A 20607-nucleotide genomic window follows, 5' to 3' on the forward strand; every position below is an offset into this window, starting at 1 on the left:
AAAAGCAGTCAAATGAAGATGTGGAACAGCAAATAAGTCATAATTTTTGGAGCTTGACAGCCTCTGGTCATTATTCACTATCAAAATATGACAAAGAGCATCATGAGCATCTCCTTTTGGGGTCCGGGGTGGGGATCACGACATGAGGGTGAGCAATTGACCCTTCGCAAAGACTCGGCCCCCTTAGTTACTGTTGCTTTGTCTGACAAGCCATGGCGCTGTCACGCCACACACAAGTGAAAAAATACATCGCGAAGCAAAGAGGAAACTGACAACACGTCGACAGACAAGATGAAGCAGGTTACTTATGATATTAAACAAAGTCCCAGTTTTCAAACTGTGTAGTTTTTTAAGAAATTCAAACAATAAAAAACGTTTTGTGGCTCTTTAATGTGTCGTGACCATGGTCGTGTCAGATCGCTGTAACGCCTCAGCTCAAGAGGCTCGTAAACCGATCATCTCTTCCTACGAGTCCATTTATAGCATCAAATAAACATGAATGAACATGAGAATCAATGTTGTTTCAAACGCGGAAAGACGTCAATACACACAATTTTTCAAGTTTAACTCCACCGAGGTTAATCTTCTAACTACTGACTGCTTTGATTGACAAGCGATCTAACCAATCAGAACGCCAAATCCGCCATTTTGTCCAACAAACTCCCAGCGAAGGGTCAATTGACAGCAGAATTTAAATTTTTGTTAGTACTATGCCTTTAATATTCCTTTTTGCAATGTGCATTAATTCTTTGGCTATGTAAACACTGTTTATCATGACAAAAAACACTCTTTTTTGAAAACTGAATCACAAACTAATAAAAGAGAGAGAGAGAAAATAAGGACAAGACTGCCTCCGAACCTCAGCTAAGCAAAATAAGAAGTATGACAAAAATGAGGACACTGGTCAGAGAAAGAGGGAGCAAAAGAAAGAAAGAGAGAGAGGGATACATGAGACAGAGGTCTACTCACACTGTAAGGAATAAGTGTGTCTTCTGTAGGAGGGTGATGGGCACATGCAAATGGCTTTTACCCCACCGAACGATATTGGATTCTGGGAAACCCATCTGTTACGTGGCGCCCACACCAGAGAATAATACGAGGAAGACGGCGCTGGAGGAGGGTGGAAAGGGCTGGGGCAGAGGGGGGGGGGGGGGGGGCAGATGATAGATAGCAGTCTGAGTTTTAATCAGCACTGCGCCTCTAGCGCTTTCTGCCCGCCTCACTGAGGCTTATCCGTCAAGCAGCTCACATGACCCTAACTGAGGAGAGAGGAACTCTTTCCCCCTCATGCATACCTTACCTCCCTCCTCCCTTCAACTCCTTCCACCCCAGAGAAAGAGAGAAAGAGAGAGAGAGAGAGAGAGAGACGGTGGAATATCTTCTCACACCATCTCGTTGAAACCACAATAAAGGATACCCACTTTGAGGCCGACGTACATTTTCAGCACGGAGGGTCGAACTGTTTCACCTTATCTCAAAATTACACAGGAAACAGATCTTACCATGAGTGATATATCATCGCACTGAAGTGTAGGGTGAAAATTCTGCTTTCTGTCTGTGTGTTTTACAGATGATACTGGGGAAATGATCTTACAGTGAGGACCGACTCAATACAATCATGCTGATTAGTATTGGAAAGCTAATTAAAAACAAGTGAAAAGCAGAGACATACGCCTCCGTTGGCACATGAAACAGCATCATCTATCACAGCAGCGGGGCCCGATAGCAATGAAAGCCATATCTCTGGGTTAGGTAGATGAAACGGTGGGCTGAGTCTGGAGTAACAAAGGCATATCATTTCACATGACTGATACAGCTATAAGGCTTTAATATGGTTTGGAACGCTTCTCCCCCTAATGATGCTATTACCGGCAATAACCAAACCCCCTCCGATGACTTTGGCACAAACAGCACGCCGCCCCATAAACCAAGTCTTCAACTCTTAACCCTTTCATGGCTTACAAGACATTTGGACAAGAAACACTGAAACTAAAAGAATTTGAGAGAAAGACTTTAGCAGAGTCCAAAAGTAACACATTTTCAAACAGTAAATACTGACCCAACTGAGCTTTGGCTTGCAATTTGGTCTGTTCATTTTCTTTGCAAAATAACGCACAGTATAGCACGATACACAAAGAATAATACTACAAACTGTTTGACATAAGTGAAAGCGGTCAGGTGAAAACAACGTTGTACTTTCAAGATACATTTTCCTTATTTATATTTCTGTTTTTGACATGAGTGAATCAAAATCAAAGTGAAAATTAAGTTGGAATATCAAAATTATAAAATCATATTTGTTGTTGTTGTTGTTGTTGATTGAGTTCATTAATTAACTTGCCAATATAAGGGGAAAATTTACTGGCCATTTTCTTTACCAACCATGAAATTGTGCATTATAAATATTTATAATATGTAAATAAAAAAATAATTATAATGAGTAATTTTCAAACACCATTGACAGGTTTATAAAAAAATACATTTTATTAATTACTTTTTTTTTATAGATTTGCATGGCAAGAGCTTTAAACTTTTGAACAGTTATATCAGAGTTATTGAGTCAGAAGCATTTTTGAAGGAAATAAATATTTTTATTCAGAATTAATTGAAAGGATGCAATATGTGATTAAAATTGACAGTAAATACATTTATAAAGAAAGATTTCTACTTCAAATAAATGCTGTGGTTTTAAACTTCCTATTCATTAAAGAATTCTGAAAAACACCAAGTTTCCACAAAATTATTAAGCAGCACATCTATTTTCAACACTGATAATAAGAAATGTTACTTGAGCACAAAATCAGCACTATAAAAAATGATTTTAAAAGACTGTAAAAATGCTACGGTGAAAAGAAGTTCATTGGTTTACAGAAAGTTTCCGTACTGTATACGGTGAATAACTGTGAATAACATTTAATGTAATTTTTACGGTAAAATACCGTTAAATTTACAGTTTTTGGAAGTGAAAAATAACAAGTCATTGTATAATTTACAGTAAAAAAATGTAAATTGACATTCAAAATTCCCTGCGTGACACTTCATATTTGATGTATTTTCGCTGAAATAACTCTTTCTTCTTAGTTTTTTCTAATCCGTTATGTACATTAGGGTTTTATGTTACATCTAATGTTAAAATTTCATGTGTGTTACCATGGTGTTCAGTGTTTGTGTGAATGACCTTCTATATATTAGTATTTTCCTTCTCAGCTTGTGGAAAAGCTGCTTGTGATGAGCTCTGATTCATCATGTGACTCGCATAACACTGTGTTTGGTGGTTGTCAGTGTAATATAAAAGGTACAAAACAGATATTAGTACTTCATTAGGTTGGTAATTTTTTTTTTAAATATTTTTAAAAATATTTTACAGTGTGTAAAAAACAGTTATGAACCGTAATTCTTACAATATAAACCTTTAAATGATATGGTTTTGAAGTGTAAAATAGACAGTAAACCAAGTGCTGTCCCGTAAAACCTAAAATGTTTCTACCGTATTTTTTACGGTAAAGTTGCCGGTTTTTTTACGTAAATTTTACGGGGATTTTTTTGGTATATTTATGGCTAGTACATTTGTTATCTGCTACTTGGCAAGTTAAAAAAAAAAAAAAACAATAATAATTTTTGCTTTTTGATTTTGCTTTAAAATGTGAATGTGTATTGTTGGCACAGGACGAGACAACTGCTCATGTTCTGAGTATGATTTGTGATCACATACTGTAAATAAATCACATTAGCATTTAGCATTAGCAAACAAAAGCTGCATTTCACAGTAAACAACGTAACCTTACACATAAGAATACACTACCAGTGTTATGCAAAGTACATTGCCTGCTTAGCATAATTGAAGACTTGAATGACTCAATATCATCAACGCCTGACCAAATGAATGTCGACCACAATCACAAAACACTAAAACAGCATATCACCTCTTATCAACCATAAATTCAGTTCGCAAATTGAATAAATTCAACAATCCACAAATCAACATCCCTACAAATCTCTGAACATGCATCACAGAGCGGGCTTCCTAAATTTATGTCAGCCAGCTGTTATGTGCCAAAACAAGCTTCCATCATACAATCCTTCATTACGACAGGCCGTAGGATCATCATATTATTCCAGATGAAATCCCTGGTGTCTGAAAGAATGATCGCTCGTGTCAGATACTGGAAATGGAAGAAAGCTGCAGCATGCTTTTTGATTCTGGGTGCAAAGTAGAACAAGTGTGCCTGCCAGCGCTGTCATTACCCTTGGCTTCAATTAACATCAAATGAACATCACAACTGAAAAAGCCTGATTTAAAGAAGCCAGCAGCAGCCGAGCAGAGTGGGTGCGCATTAAAGCATCTACTATATATTCAAACAAGCTATAGGGAGAGAGCTGTTTGCAAGATCGTATGCATGAGAGGACACACACTGACAAGACGGAGCGATGTTTTCACAAGCAAATGAGGAGGGAGGTCTCGCTATTTCAAGTGAGCCGGAAGAGCCAGCATTGCACGGATACAACGCGGCTCTCCTGGCATCGCTTAGAACCTTTTTCTCGTAATGGCACTCGCTTGATTTTGAGCAACAACAACAATTACATCCTTTTGCTGCTGCATGCAGTTTTTGAGTCTGACCCACAAATCCCTCTAACTCGAGCAGCCAAAACCAATCTCCTCTCAACATTTTTTTTCATATTACTCCGCTCAGTGTGCATGAGATGTCTTTTTCAAGTGCAGCTACTTCAAAGCGAGGACGAGAGTCCCAGTGGGAACGAGGAGGAAGTAGAGAAGATAACATTGAAGTGTTTGGGGTGATGCACGTTCGCCAAGTTCCCTCCGCTGATCCGCAGGGGGACCATTCTGAGAGGAGAAACCACATGCTTTCTTTTCTTATAAAGGATGTAAAGTACATGCTAATGAGCGAAAGAGACAATAAATAATTTGCGATGTTTTTTAGGAGCTGACAAAGCATTGTGGGGTCATTATGCTCCTTTTGATGTGAATCTGGTTTGCTTTTTGTTATTGAGAACTAATTAAACACCTTGTGAATTGCATTGGAAATGTTTTTTTGTTTTGTTTTTTGACAACTAGGAGTAACTAAAGATGTATTCATAAATCCTTCTTAGAAACAAAAGTACAGTAAAATGCAATTTAAAAAGTTAAAGCAACAGTTCACTCAAAAATTCTGTCATAATTTACTCATCTTTATGTTGTTTCAAACCGGAGTGGCTTTCTTTCTTCTGCAGAACAAAACTGTTTTTGTCACTGTGGACCAAAACAACACTGAACACCACTGACTTTCATTGGACAGAAAAAATACTTGATAAATATATAAAACAATATTGTGTGTTCCACAAAAGAAAGAAAAAATATTTTATTTCTTAAATACAATGATTTTGAATTCAAAGCTACAAAACCTGAACTAAAAAGACTGCAAACTACTTCAAAAGGTTAGTGTACCCAAAAATGAAAATTCTGTGTCATTCTACACTTGTAAGACCTTCGTTCATCTTCAGAACACAAATTAAGATATTTTTGATGAAATTCGAGAGGTATATGACTCGTCAATAGACAGCAATATATACAACACATTCAAGGTCCAGAAAGTTACAAAAGACATTGTTAAAACAGTCGATGTGACTGCAGTGGTTCAACCTTAATGTTAAGAAGCGACAAGATTACATTTTGTGCGCAAAAACAAAACAAAAATAATGACTTTACGACTTTTCTCTTCCCTTATGTAGTTGACACAGAAAGCACAGTGAAGGCTTCCGTGTTTATGTCGAATGCCAGCTCAGTATTGGCCAAAGCTGATCATGTGAGCAGCACAACACATGCATGTGATGCTGACGCAGGAGCCGGCCAATAGGAGTCAGCGTTCTGATGTAGAACCTGATGTGAACAATGTATGAGAATGACACAGAAGAGAAGATATTGTTGAATAAAGTCGTAATTTTTGTTTTGTTTTTGCACACAAAAAGTATTCTCGTCACTTCTTAACATTAAGGTTGAACCACTGCAGTCACGTCGACTGTTTTAACAATGTCTTTAGTACCTTTCTGGACCTTGAAAGTGGTGGTTAAATTGTCAGATACCTCTCTGATTTCATCAAAAATATCTTAATTTGTGTTCTGAAGATGAACGAAGGTCTTATGGGTTTGGAACGACATGAGGGTGAGTAATTAATTACAGAATTTTCATTTTTGGGTGAACTAACCCTTTAATATTTAAACAACAAACTTTTTATTATTCAGCAAAATTATGGATTTGACTGACACTATCAGATAAGAACTGAACTGAGCTGGATTTATGGCTGAATTGAACTCATTTCATCATTTCAGCTGAAGAATGACACTATTGTCTTTTTAGAGCTGTTTTACATCAGAATTGAGTTCGGTTTGCCTCACTGATTATTAATCCTGTTTATTAATGTAAAGCTGCTTTGAAACGATCTCTATTGTTTATACTTTATATAGTGTTATATAAATAAAGGTGACTCACTTGACTTGACTACTTACTCCAGTTTCCTTCTTGTTTCTAATTTCTCTGCACTGCTGTCTAGGGTGACCACCAACAAAAAAAAAAAGTGTTTAGTCCCTTCCAGAAATCACATTACATCACAATGTAACATAACATGTCTTTATTTTACATGTCATTTAAATTCAACATCACTGACCCTAAAGTCAGCAGGCATCAAGCAGATAACTATTTTGAAACTATTTTTGCAGATAACTGCTCCACATTTCGATTGACAGCCGTCGCAACCTACTAGTGACCATGTTTTCTCCTTTCTTCTCAACCACTGGACAAGATTTAAAAAACAGCTGTTGTATTTGTGTAAGGCGGGATGTTTCTTCTGTCAAAGCACTGTTAAATGTAGCTAGGTGAAAAACTACGCAGCAAAAAGAATAAAAAAATGTTTTTTTAAAAGGCAAAAGAATGCATGCACGTTTTCCTAATATGAAAAAATTAAAAACCAACAGACTGATGAAAATGTGGGGCATTTTCTCAATATGTGACATGCGGGACAAGAGGTGAAAATGTTGTGCGGTACAGCGCAAAGCGGGACGGGTGGTCAACCCTACTGCTGCCTGTCACAATGCAAAATATTGCAAAAGAAAACGCAGAAGTAAAAAACCTTGATGGTTTGTAACGAAGCAAATCAAATTTTGAAAAATGTTCAATACTTGTATTATATTTAAACAACCATATTCACTTTATATATTGGTCTTTTAACTTTTGGCAAGGACATGTCCCACCTGTCCATACCCAAATCTACCTCCACAGTCAACTCAATTCATTTTCAGGAAGATTTTTATCCATTTTAGCGTTCTGCATCTGTGCTAACAGAGCTGTGCTGTGTGACTAGGAGTGACATGATTTATTGTGATGGATTTTGGAGGAGGGAAACAGACTCCACATGAAGCTCATATCCTGGTTGGCGTTCGAAATGCTCTTTAAGATGCTACAATCTGATTAGAAGCAACACAGAAATAAAATATGACATGCATCCATTTTCTCTGTTCTTTTTTTGACGCCTACCTCATTTATTCTCCATTTCTCCTGCTGTTGAATTCTTTAAGAAGGGGCCAAATAAAACAGCTTTAATGACTGAGTAGAGTTACCTGCTGCTGGATTTTTCCATCTTAAATCTCATCAGACAGTCACAGGAACAGCACCACGCCAGAGAGAAACACCTGAAAGAGAAAAAGAGAATGAGATTTAGAGGTTTAGGGCAGGTTTAGTACAGATATGAGATGAGGATATATATACTCTCTTGCCCAGCAGTCATTCACACTAACTGAAACTGACAAAGATGTTTCTTTTTTTATTCTTAAAGGAAGAGACAGAGTGAAAAGGGAAGTAGCATATGACATATAAGAATGGCAAACATAAAAATATTGCCACATAAAATCAAAACTAACAAATCTATACAATATGGGTCATGATGTTACAGTACTGTAAAGCCTGTAAAGTTATTCAAGACTGTTATATGTTGTGAGTTTTTACTTATTGTATTTTTTTTTTTTTTTACATATTTGCTATGAATTGTTGCAAAACTTCCTTTTAAAAAATAATAATGTAAAACAATTTTACTAAAACTTAAACTTGTTGGCTTGACAATATCAAATACACTATAATCATGTAAAATATTTAGGAAAAAAAAAACACCTTTTGCTTTTCTCCCACCCTTAGTGTTAATCTATAGCATACTTGTAAAACATCAGATGCATTAATAAATAATTCATTCATGGACTTCAAAAGGTTCTTGCTCCTGTCAAAGAATATTCTAGTGAAGTCACTTAAAAGAACCTCTTGTCATCTGGTGACAGGCTTTGTGATTTATAAACGAGGTGACAACAAAGACTCATGTGTTTCAGACAGTTTGAAGGTCTTGATTCATGGATTGCTGAAGCTTGTTTTAGAGGTCAAACTCATCAGGGGGATTGCAGCTACATATCAGATATATAGAAGGAGGAGACAGAAGAAGTACAAGAGATGGAAGAGCGTGATTTTTCTTTCTCTGACATTTCCTGTCTCATCATGTGCTCATGCTTATTGTGTTTGAACGCTTAGTAAGAAAAATGTGACACTGAAGAAAAGGTAGTGTGTGCGTGTGTGTGGGCCAGTGAGAATGTCCTTACCTATCCTGAAAACACCACAAGTACTAAGTGTACTTTTTAGAGTGAGCAAGTGAGTGATTACATTTATGGGTTTCTGTCAGCTGAAGTAATGTCTTTACACTCCATCCTTACTACACTGAATGTTATAAAAGATTTACTCTCTTACTCAAGCAAACTTGAAGTTAAAAAAAGATATATATACGCACATTCATGAGAGTTACGTGGTTTTCGCAAGAGGTGTCTATTGTCACCCAATTTTAAGCTACGCCTACGTCATCCATCGGGTCAGAGGTCACCCTTCCGCTGGAACTCGATGGTCTCGTGAACATTCATAATCACTGGCTTCCGGCAACGAGAAGGCAGTGATTATGAAGAACGTTCATGAGAGCATTGAGTTCCGGCGAGTATTATTGCTTATAAAGTGTGGATATTTTAAAATATGGATATTTTTCTTCATTTCAGATGGAGGATATGTGCCTAAACACGAGCAAAACATCCCTGAAGTGTCAGCAGAGATTGTGTCAACTAGATCATCCCCTGTGAAGGCCTCATCGACACGACAGCCAGTGGCACAGATCCTCAATAAACCCATCTCCATACCAGTGTGATGAATCCGATCTGGAGCTGGATTAAATAGTTTGAATGTTATGATCCAATCTGATTTATGACCTGTAAAGGCCAGAACACACCAAGCCAACGCCAACGAACTAGTGGCGATGAAAGCAGACTGTGGGGTTGGCTCACGTCGACAGCGTCTGTGTCCAAAGTTGGCCTGACACAGCAAACTGACGCTAAACAGCCGACGGCCAAGTAGCACGTCAGTTCTGCGCCTGCGTGAGATGAAATTCTTTTCCGAACCAGTTGGCGGCAGTAGCTGAACAGCCAATCAGAATGATCAGATGACCCGACAGACCGACGAGTTCCAACGGCGATGCAACATTTCGAATCGGCCGAAAAAAGGCAGACGAGGACCAACTTTAGCCGATGGTGCGGAACCACTGAGAAAACTTAGTCGGCCGATGAAGAAAAACTGCCCGACGGCCGACCGTCGGCTTGCTGTGTTCCTGCCTTAATGCTGCATGAATGATAATCACGCACTGTTCGTTTGTTGGCCAGAGGAGAACTGGCCCCCCGACTGAGCCTGGTTTTTCTTAAGGTTTATTCTCTTCATTTTGTTTTTCTTCAGCCATTCAGAGGTGGAGTTGGTGGTGTGTTTTGGATCATTGTCCTGCTGCAGAACCCAAGTTCACTTCAGCTTGAGGTCACAAACAGATGGCCGGACAGGATTTTTGGTAGACAGCAGAATTCATGGTTCCATTTATCACAGCAAGTCTTCCAGCCCCAGACCATCACACTACCACCACCATATTTTACTGTTGGTATGACGAACTTTTTCTGAAATGCTGTGTTACTTTTACGCCAGATGTAATAGGACACACACCTTCCAAAAAGTTCAACTTTTGTCTCGTCAGTTCACAGAGTATTTTCCCAAAAGTCTTTGGGATCATCAAGATGTTTTCTGGCAAAACTGAGACAAGTCTTTATGTTCTTTTTGCTCTGCAGCGGTTTTCTGCCATGCAGGCCATTTTTGCCCAGTCTCTTTCTTATGGTGAAGTCATGAATACTGACCTTTAGTGAGGCAAGTGAGGCCTACAGTTCTTTGGATGTTGTTGTGGGGTCTTTTGTGACCTCTTGGATGAGTCGTCGCTGAGCTCTTGGGGTAATTTTGGTCGGCCAGCCACTCCTGGGAAGGTTCACCACTTTTACATGTTTTCGCCATTTGTGGATAATGGCTCTCACTGTTATATACAATGGTTTGCTGGAGTCCCAAAGCTTTAGAAATGGCTTCATAACCTTTTCCAGACTGATAGATCTCAATTACTTTCTTTCTCATTTGTTCCTGAATTTCTTTGGATCTCAACATGACGTGTAGCTTTTGAGGATCTTTTGGTCTACTTCACTTTTTCAGGCAGGTCCTATTTAAGTGATTTCTTGATTGCGAACAGGTGTGGCAGTAATCAGGCCTGGGTGTGGCTAGAGAAACTGAACTCAGGTGTATGATAAACCACAGTTAAGTTATGTTTTAACAGCGGGGGGCAAGCACTTTCATAATAAAAACCTTCATTTAAAAACTGCATGTTGTGTTTACTTCTGTTATCTTTGAGTCATATTTAAATTTGTTTGATGATCTGAAACATTAAAGTGTGACAAACATGCAAAAAAATAAAAAAAATCAGGAAGGGGCCAAGCATTTTTTCACATCACTGTAATTGGACAGAAAATGAGTATATATTTTAATATAAAGTGTATACATACTTACATTAATGCATTTGGGAATCAAACCCATGATCTTGGCATTGCTAGCAACATGCTTTACGGTTCAAGCTAGAGAAAGGCTTTTTGAAACGAATAAAAAGAAAAACAGCACAAATCATCAAGCACTATGTATGTCTACTAAATCTGATATCATAAATCCACAAGAATCTGATTAGTTCAAAGTTACCCGTCCATTTCTTTTCACCTCAAACTCTGAAACAAGGTGCCGGTGATGCACCTTCAAGAGCAGTTTGCCCAGGGACAATGAAATGTCACTTCACGCAGCGCTGAGGCCACATGTGCCATCTACTCAGTCTGACAAAGATGGCCAAGCTTTGTCAGCAGGTCACCTGTTCTGTCCAAGTGCTCTGCTATCAACAGTGGTCTCATCACCCATCCCGACCTTCAGATGGTGCTACGTGTACAAAGTGCATGACATTTTAAAGAGGTGACAGCAATAACGCAATGAAACACAGTGTTCCCAACACCAGATTCCTTCTATTTCTGTTATATTCAAAGCAAACTGTCTCCTGTAGACAGGAGCTGTTCCAGGCTTTCGGCATCTCTATCAAGAAAAAGCTGGCAAGTCACCTTGGAATAGACATCTGGGTTATAACTGCCATAAATTACAGACACTAACACAACAAATATTAGCACGATGAGTAAATATTATACATTTAAAAAAAATTTTTTTTATATATATATATATATTAAATAGAATTAAAATATTAAATAATATTTGTATTAGTGGTCTCAGATTTTTGGACCTCACTGCATATGTTTTATTATTATTAATCTGGAAATGACTGAAAATTGAAGTGAAAATTGCTTAATTTTTTTTTTTTAAATAAAACAATGTCATACACAAAAAAAAAAAAAAAAAAAAAACAACAAAAAAACAATAGGCTTTACTCTCTTATCATTTAAAAGATAATTTCTCTTTTTTTTCTCTCTTTTTTTTTTTTTTTTTTGAGGTCAAACTGTTCTTGACAGCCTTGTGAGTTTCATTACCATATTATGTATACAGTATGTCATTCTTGTGATTGGGTTTATTTTTAACCATAGATAATCTGCTTTCTAGTCAATGCTGTCTTTAATCGCATCTCCAGTGATTTTAGGATTACATGATGACAGCGTTGTTGAACAGAAATTGCTTTCCAGGAATAAACTGATATGCAGCTATGCAGTTTAAAACAACACCTGCCATTACATAAATTATTACACAAGGCCACAGAGCTGAATCGATTAAGAGGAATTGGAATCATGAGACCACAGTTTCCCTGACTGACCCGAGTCTTTTTAGAAGCACTGGCACAATTTCTGATAAAACTGAGAGAAAACTATCTTTTAAAGCAAATATGCCAAATGTTGCCAGACACTTAGGAATTTATTAGTTGTCTGCTGAGAGAGAGAGAGAGAGAGAGAGAGAGAGAGAGAGAGAGAGAGAGAGAGCAGGGTAAAGAACAAAAGAGATTTGTAGACTTCAATCTGAAAGAGTGTGGAGTAAAGGGTAAGAAATAGGGGCATCACATATTTGTTTTTTTGGGGGAGTGGATTACAGACAGAAACAAAAATTATTCTAGAAGACAAATTGTCATAGCAGGATGACCACTGACATCCACCCGTCACTTCCTAATGGATGATGACCCTGTAAAGGCTAAAGGTCACCCTTATCCCCCCTCAACCTGGCCTATCTAAATAGGACCACCCTCTAGTGACACAAGATGAAGCACCTCTACCCAGTGAACTCTGCAAAACAATCTTCTATAGTGGGGGTCCGATTGAGATAAACTGGGAGGTCTTGGGGTGAAAAAGTGTATTTCTGTATGCATAAGGAATAAAGGAGGGCGGTGGAAAAAGAGAGACAGAGATTAACACAGAAATAAAGAGATATAAACAGATATGTAGAAGACTTGTCACATGAGTAAGCATGTATATCTTTCAACAGGGTGACTTTCGGTTGTGTGTATTCTTTATGTCAACACCTGTCCAAAATGGCAATCTAAAAATCCCAAGCAGATGGGCTCCTTCACCAAATGACACACAGGAGGGAGAAATTGACCAATCTATATAGCATAATGGAAAAACAGCCACCAAACACAATGTCTAGAGATCTTTCATCCAGGCAATTCCCTCACCTTAAAATGGGTGTAATTTTCTGTACCAACAAATGGAATTAATATGAGAAAGAAAAAGAAAAAGCTTATTAACAGATTTCCAAACACTCATTTTGCCAAGCTTCCTTTTAAAGCAAGTCAGTGCACTCGACAGCCATTTTGGTTATGCCTCATAATATACAACATATCAAAAAATATATTAATGTGCATAAGCAATACTTCCATCGCTTGTTTCTGCTGCTTTTTCACCTGTGTTTTGATCCGGAGATTCTGTACTCTTTTAGAAGATGCATAATAGCGCCCCCTAGTGTAAAACATGGCTTGCCGGAAAATTCCTTCAATGGCAGGTAAAGAGTTAAGAGTAAACGAACAGTTGATGACTCAAAGAAAAGGTTATAGTTTTTTTAACTGTAAGGAGGAGCTGCAGATCCATATTAAGTATTATAATTATCCAAATGGTCTACACACGACCGCTTAAGCATTTAGCCTCAGCACAAATTTAAATCTTGAGGAAGTGTCACACAACAGGACAAAGCAATTTTGATACAATCCACCTTCTACGCAAAAGATATTTAATCCTTAAACGCCCCCCTCAGGTCTTTATAGCCCTGGGATGCATTCATAAGTTAGACATCAACCTTCTTAGTATTCCTCAATCTATTCATTATCAACACTATAACAAGAAAAAAATAAAACAATAAAAGAAAGTCCGTTGGGTTGCTCATTACTAAAACATTAAGTTTTATAATTTATAATCTTTATAAGATCTCTTTTTACACCCATCAACAATCAAACAGTCTGGTTGGTTGCGCCTGAAGCTGATAATTCGGGCAGCTCAAACAAACCGCAATGTTTTGAAAGTGCTAAAGAGCCTCAATTTTTACATAGAATTACTTGAAGTTGACTTTGGACAAACTGGGACAAAAGGAAAGTAGTTTGCCATTGAAAAAAAAATATACCTTCACCTTTAAAATGTGTTTAATTCGGTCACTAGCATCACTGACAAGAACTGCAAAATAGCTAATCTTTATAAACAGATTTCCTGAACAATATCGTTGTCTGTCATTGGTCAAGTCAAACGGATAGCCCCGCCCCAAACACACGCAATTGGTTGAGTCAGTGTTGCTACGTGGGCTGGTCGGAGTGCTTAAACAAAAATGACTTGAAAGTACTAAGGAGCCAAACTGTTTTTCCAACGAATGACCGACTTACAGTTGTAGAAATTATTACAAAACCACCTAAACAGACAGAGAGCAAGAAAAACAATCCAGATACACAAATATCCACATTTCCACACCAGTCGGCAGACAGGTCTGAAGACATGGAGCATCACCTATGTCATCTGTGTGTAAAGGCCAAACCACACCTCCCACGGTAGCCAGAACTGTAGCCTAAAATAATCCGTGAGTAACAGCAGCCAGGCCAACAGGGACGAAGAGGGTGACTAAACACGACATGGCGCTGGCTTTAGCCCAGATGAGAGGAGAGAGGGGATGAATCACGGGAACAGGCGATCCCTGGAGGGAAGCCCCTGCACTCAGAACACTCCGTCCTTGGGAGCTGAGGATTGATGGGAATCGAGTGATAAAAATCAAACTGTCCTTGAGTCCCCTGAGCCTGAGACACAGCCGTACTTGCTGAAGTGTGTGCCGCGGACACATGTTTCCCCCGTGGGTTCAGAAGCTGATGCAGGATAGGCCTGTGTCAGGCTTTTGTCTGAACCCTTACTCCAGCGGTAAGATGTATTAGGAAGGGAGGCGGATTTGGAAATGAGGCGTAAGATTGAATAGTTGCTTTTAAAGGATCAGGTCAGGCGAGGTGTTTCGGTAAAGAGGGGAGGGAGTGGTGCTGACCAATACAATACAGTCCTACATAATGAGAAAGCATGTCAGGATATCGGAAAGTCTGCAAGTGTACAAAAAAGTCAAGCTACATGTTTCGTAACACAATGCATGTGTGAATGTATACATCTGTTTTGAAATCAGGAAGTGTGTTGTAAATGCTCTGAATACTGATAATATCAAACCGCCCTCCTTTTTGGATGATTGTTGCATATTTGAGAAAGCTGGTTTATCGATAAATGAGAGCTTATCTTTTCATTGTCTGCTATGGAACATCATGCAGCAGTTAGTTGTCTTCAGACTTGGAAAGATCAAATGAAGGTGTACCGTTAGTGTGTATGGATCACTGAGTCTGTATATTATAAAATCAATATTCTGAGCAGAGCTTTAAAGGGATAGTTCACCGAAAAATGAAAATGCTGTCATCATTTACTCATCATTATGTCATTCCAAACCTGCATGCAATTCTTTCTTCTGTGGAACATGAAAGAAGACATTTTGAAGAATGTTTTTGTGACTGTCCATAAAATGATCATCCATGTTGAACATCCTTCAATAATGTCCTCAGTTTGGGTGGTGTCTAAGCAGCTCAGATCAACACACCTTTTGCATTCCATCAAAAACATCACTTTACTCAAGCCACACCTCAAACTTAAACAATCCACCTTCAGAGCGCTAGGATTACCTGACGGTCAAATTCACACAGTCAAACAGAGTATGTATGCTCCAAACAGAAAAAACAACAACTAAGATATACTCTAAATTCAGTTTGTTTAATTGTGTGAAAGTCTGTCCATACAAATCAGTAAAGGTGCCTCAGTGGTCTATAATAAATTGACAATGGTGTAAGTAGCTGTATTGAATTCCTACTAAGCACAAATCACAAAAGACACAGACACACACACATACACACTCTTCTACATACCAGAAGATGTGCGGCTCAAGCCAGTGACCGCACATAGTGGCACTCCAGCCTGAGCAGGTACATCTCTTTAATAGGCTGCTATCGACCAGCTACCCAGACTCCACTACATGCAGATCGATTCTCTGCCCAGAAATAGCCTCTGGAGACTGAGCTCTGAGGAAGCGTGGTACTGTGTGTACGCTTGAGTACTAGACTGCATTTCTGAGATGCACTGCAGTACTTTGTTTCGTGTGTCTCTGAACGGGTGAAGAAACCACATCTTAGAAAAGATGGTAAACAACCTGGTGCTGCAGGCGAAATTGAGAGAATCCATAGTAACAATTAATTTACTTAAACGGTTAATTCCACCCAAAATTAAGTCAAAATTTTCTGAAGAGACACGATCACTTTATAAGATGAATTTATTAACATATAAACACTGATCAGCGAACATAAACTGAAGCTCAACTGAACCTGAATGATGCTCGAGGACAAACCTCTTTGGTTCTTGCGGAAGCACAAACATGCTGCGTAACACACAAGAATGAATCTCACTGGTTCTCATACGTCAAGCAAGCATGCTTTAGCTTCTGTTTAGGATCTCTGATGTGTGCACTGATGAACGTTTATAGTGAATAAAAGCCTAAATTAAATCTGTTCATCATAAAAAGTGATCGAGTCTCTTCAGAAAATTTGGACTAAACTGAACTAAACGATTCATATGGATTAGTTTTACGATCAAAGTTGAAGTTGCACAGACCATGAATGGAGGAACAGAAATCTCTCAGATTTCATTAAAAATATCTTAATTTGTGTTCTGAAGATGAATGAAGGTCTTATGGGTTTGGAACGACATGAGGGTGAGTAATTAATGACACATTTTAAATTTTTGGGTGAACTAACCCTTTAAATCTTACATCATTTTTTTCTTCATTTAGTGTAAAAATTACTAATTTTGTTTATATGCATTTATGTTAACAAAATAAATGTTTGAATCACTAGCTCTATTTGAAGAGGACAAGTTTTTTCCCTGAGGTCAGGGAAATTTGTGTAACACAAATACCAAATCTGAGCATGTCCGTTTTCCTCAAACAACATCTGCAAAAGTTATGAAGTAAATTACCAACTGTTTTTTAAAAAATTCTAGGTACAGCTGCTTGGTGCTTCTTCATTATGTACTTTGACCTTTTGCCAACTTTATGGGTAATAGGGCTGCACAACGATTAATCGTGATTAATCGGTTGCAAAATAAAAGTCTGTGTTTACGTAATATATGTGTGTGTTCTGTGTATAATAATTATGTATATATTAATATGTATTATGTATATATAAATACATGCACATACATGTATACATTAATTTAAGAAATATATACATGGATAAATATACATATATATATTTTATATTACATATATAGATATTTTATAAATAAATATAATTTTTTAACACACACATATATTACGTAAACACAGACTTTTATTTTGCAAACGATTAATCGTGATTAATCGTTGTGCAGCCCTGGTAACAGTTTGTATAGGTCACTTACGTTCTGCTGTCATTCTGTGTGACATAAAAATTAATAAGGAGATTAACACGTGTTTTTCTGCAAATTTTGGGGTAGCACATAAAAAAAAATAATACATTTTCAAAATCTATAGAATGTCTTTTGACAGAATAAGTGTCACAGTTTTCCAAGTGGCTAAAACTTGCATTCCTATTTTGTGTAAATATAAGCATAGACACATACAAACTCTTCAGCAGCCATAGTAGCAGTGTCAGGTATTCATTCATTTCTTCCCTTATATATCAGATTATATCACATATATGTCTGATTTATTTTATAGCAAAAGAATCTAGATCACATGACCATCCCTAACGGCCACATCCAGGGAATAGGACACAATAGGTCCTATCTTATTAAAAACTACTAGGCTAATTCTCATTTTTCCAATGCCATCTGAATCAGTAGGCTACATGAAATCACCTCAAACGTTGTTTGGAAATCTAATCCCTTCTGAATAGTGCTATTGGCTCTATCGAGGATCTATGACACATCAGAGCTCATAAACCTTTCCACTGCAATAGCTAATCACAGCAAGATTGTGTTTCATTTTAGGAGCTCTGTTAATGTGTAGAAAACCTGAGCACTGAAGATTGAGGCGTAACTAATCTCATCGTTTTAGACAGAGCTGTATTTTTTTTAAACTCTGGAAAGTGGGGCAGTAAGCTGTGCCATGAAAAATTGAAACTTCCCCCCTCCGGGCCCGAGCATAAATAGAGAGGCCTTCGTCAGTTTTCCCCCTCCTTTCTGTCCCCCTATAGTAACATCAATCCTTCTCTCAGACTTCCACTATCATTATGCGAAGGTGAGGATTAGAGCTGGATTAAAAAAAAGGGAGACTATTGCCCTGCTCAGGGAACCAGATTTCCCAGATTGTAGATCAGCCTCTGTGATGTTGACAGGAGCATTGTTCATTTGTTTGTAAGTACTCAGTCAGAGTCTAAATGTTAAAGTCCAGGTCTTTATTGATAAGAATGTCTTAAAGCCCTAAAGATCGTTGAGATGACAAGAACACCAGCGCAAGGGCTCTTTGTGGAGGATAGTTCACAGAGAACAGCTCACTCAAAAATGAAAATTCACCCTGCACCTCATCATTGAAACCTGAATGCAAAATCTGTATTCCATCCAGAAATATTTCATAGTGACCAAGGACTGTCAAGCTGCTAAAAGGACAAAAAGTAGCCATTATAAAAGCAACATAGTCCATTTGTATTGTGCACTGTATTGCAAGTCTTCTGAAAATATATAACCTGGATGAAAGCCATTTTTCACTCTCAAATCAAATCATTCATGCAAATCATTATGCAGCTATCAAATTAAATATGGTGCAGATTTCGCACCATGACACTTGGTAACAAAACACACAAGAATGAATTATGTTTGATGGGGTTAATGTATAACCTGCATCATAAACGGTATATTTGTCTTGAGAGCCGCATAATGATGTGCATGAATGATTTGATTTGAGAGTAAATAATGGCTTAAATTTCATTCTGTTCTCACAAAGTAATCAAACAGACGTGGAATACAGCGCACGAGTCATATGGACTGCTTTTATGGTGCTTTTTATTGTGCTTGACAGCCGAAGGTCACTGTTGTTATATGAAAAAGAGCTGTGCAAAGATTCTTAAAAATTCTCCTATTGTGTTCCACAGATACTGTAGATTAACAGAATACGAATTTGGAACAACATGAAGGTGAGGAAACAATGAACTTTTTCTTTTTTTTTTTCTTTAAATGCAGTTTAGTTTTGTCTAGGGCCTCTCTATGTGACTGGCAATAACAGAGGTTCATCAAGCACACTTGTTGTTTTCTCAAAGTTTCTACTTTAAAAATCTTTTTGCTGATATGGCAGTCTGATTTGTTCTTCAACTTGATTTATTTCTACTTTCCCTGCATTTTAATTTCTGAAATGTGTTTCATCTTTATGCTTATTACTTGTCCAAATAAAAATACTATTATTCATAATAGACATTTCCACAGGGCATAAAAACAACACACACACACACACACACAAAAGCCCTGAGACGTTCTTCTGATTCTCTAAGTGTTTCCACTGGGATTTTGAATCCTGTGTGTTCTTGCACAATCTGAACCAATGATTCGAGGACAGCTTTAGATGGACCCTGACCCAATAAACCATGAACAAAGGTCATTGTATGGCTTTGCTAACACTGCGGTGATCATGAAAAAAAGAGTTTAAACATGATTAACATTGGCTGCAAAGAAGAGGGAGATCCCTTTGATCATCCCAACAGGAGCCTGTGCAGAAACACATTTCTTTTCTCAAATAACCCTGGGTGACTTCTAACAACAGGATCTGGCAAGAGGATCATGAGATGTCCACAGGTACAAAGTGTACAGCTGCAGGTCGGAACGTGAATGTTGGGAAGTAAATTTCACTGTGAGACATTCAACACTGGCAGATTCACCGATATATCAGCTGTAGAAACACAGAGGTACTGTCAGCGCCATACAGATGTTGAGCCACATCTGTCTTCAATCACACATTAAAAACATGGAGAAGAAGGGTAGGGAATACAGGTATTTGGCAGGCGTGGAGCAGACGTGTCAAACTGAATTACTGGGGAACAATTGATGGGCTTACAACAGCACAAAATCCACAGAAAAGGAGCCATTTGTTCATCAAACACAGTACACAAAACACAAACAAGACTTAGTGGCAAATCAACACTCTCTTAGCTTTTTATTGAATACAAACGGGCAGACCATTGTGTGGCAAAAAAAAAGGAGATTTTTGAGCTGCACAATTAATGGAGAAAAAGAAATTGTGATTAAGGCTGCTGCAGTTAACAGTGTCGATTACAGTGGTTCAACTCCCCTTCCATCAAATGTTTCTATTTAAACTGTATGTGTATAGTTTAGCATTGAGCACTGTTGCCAATCACACACATTCAAGTTGAACATGTGATTGTAACGGCCAATCAGAGAGGTTTATAATACCAGCACATAAGAACACACAAGCACTTTGTCTGTGAAACCAGGGGAATGACATCCCAAGCTTGTCTTAACCACAGGTCTTATTTTAGGAATTTACTCCAAAAAAATCCCATTGACTTTGGGATGATGGAACCATGAAGTTGAAAAATGCTACCTCGTTTCCAGGTTTTATGACTTATTCCAGCAGACACTCTATATGGCGCTCAACTTCACTTTGTTGGTTGAAAATGCTGTCATTACAGTCAACAAGGTGTACGATGTAAATACTTGTGCAGAAATCAGTGTTGAACTGAGGTGATT

General features: G+C 37.9%; 1 protein-coding gene across 7 annotated transcripts in view; it reads right to left on the minus strand.

Moving 5' to 3' along the window:
- The window catches only part of rarab (retinoic acid receptor, alpha b), a 123044-nt gene that overhangs the window by 79679 nt on the left and 22758 nt on the right, over window positions 1–20607 (minus strand). For 2 of the 7 annotated variants that reach the window (XM_067382091.1, XM_067382092.1), the window contains exons 2-3: window positions 7609–7680; window positions 6485–6541 (exon numbers count right to left, since the gene is read on the minus strand). The exons of 1 other annotated variant lie outside the window; for it this stretch is intronic. The gene's annotated coding sequence lies outside the window, so the exon portion shown is untranslated. Of the gene's footprint in view, window positions 1–969; window positions 1152–6484; window positions 6542–7608; window positions 7681–20607 lie in introns of those variants that run through there. 4 more of the 7 variants (XM_067382093.1, XM_067382094.1, XM_067382097.1 and 1 more) reach the window with 3 other exon arrangements.

Source organism: Chanodichthys erythropterus, chromosome 3 (genome assembly GCF_024489055.1).
Source record: "Chanodichthys erythropterus isolate Z2021 chromosome 3, ASM2448905v1, whole genome shotgun sequence".
In the NCBI taxonomy this organism is placed as follows: domain Eukaryota; kingdom Metazoa; phylum Chordata; class Actinopteri; order Cypriniformes; family Xenocyprididae; genus Chanodichthys; species Chanodichthys erythropterus.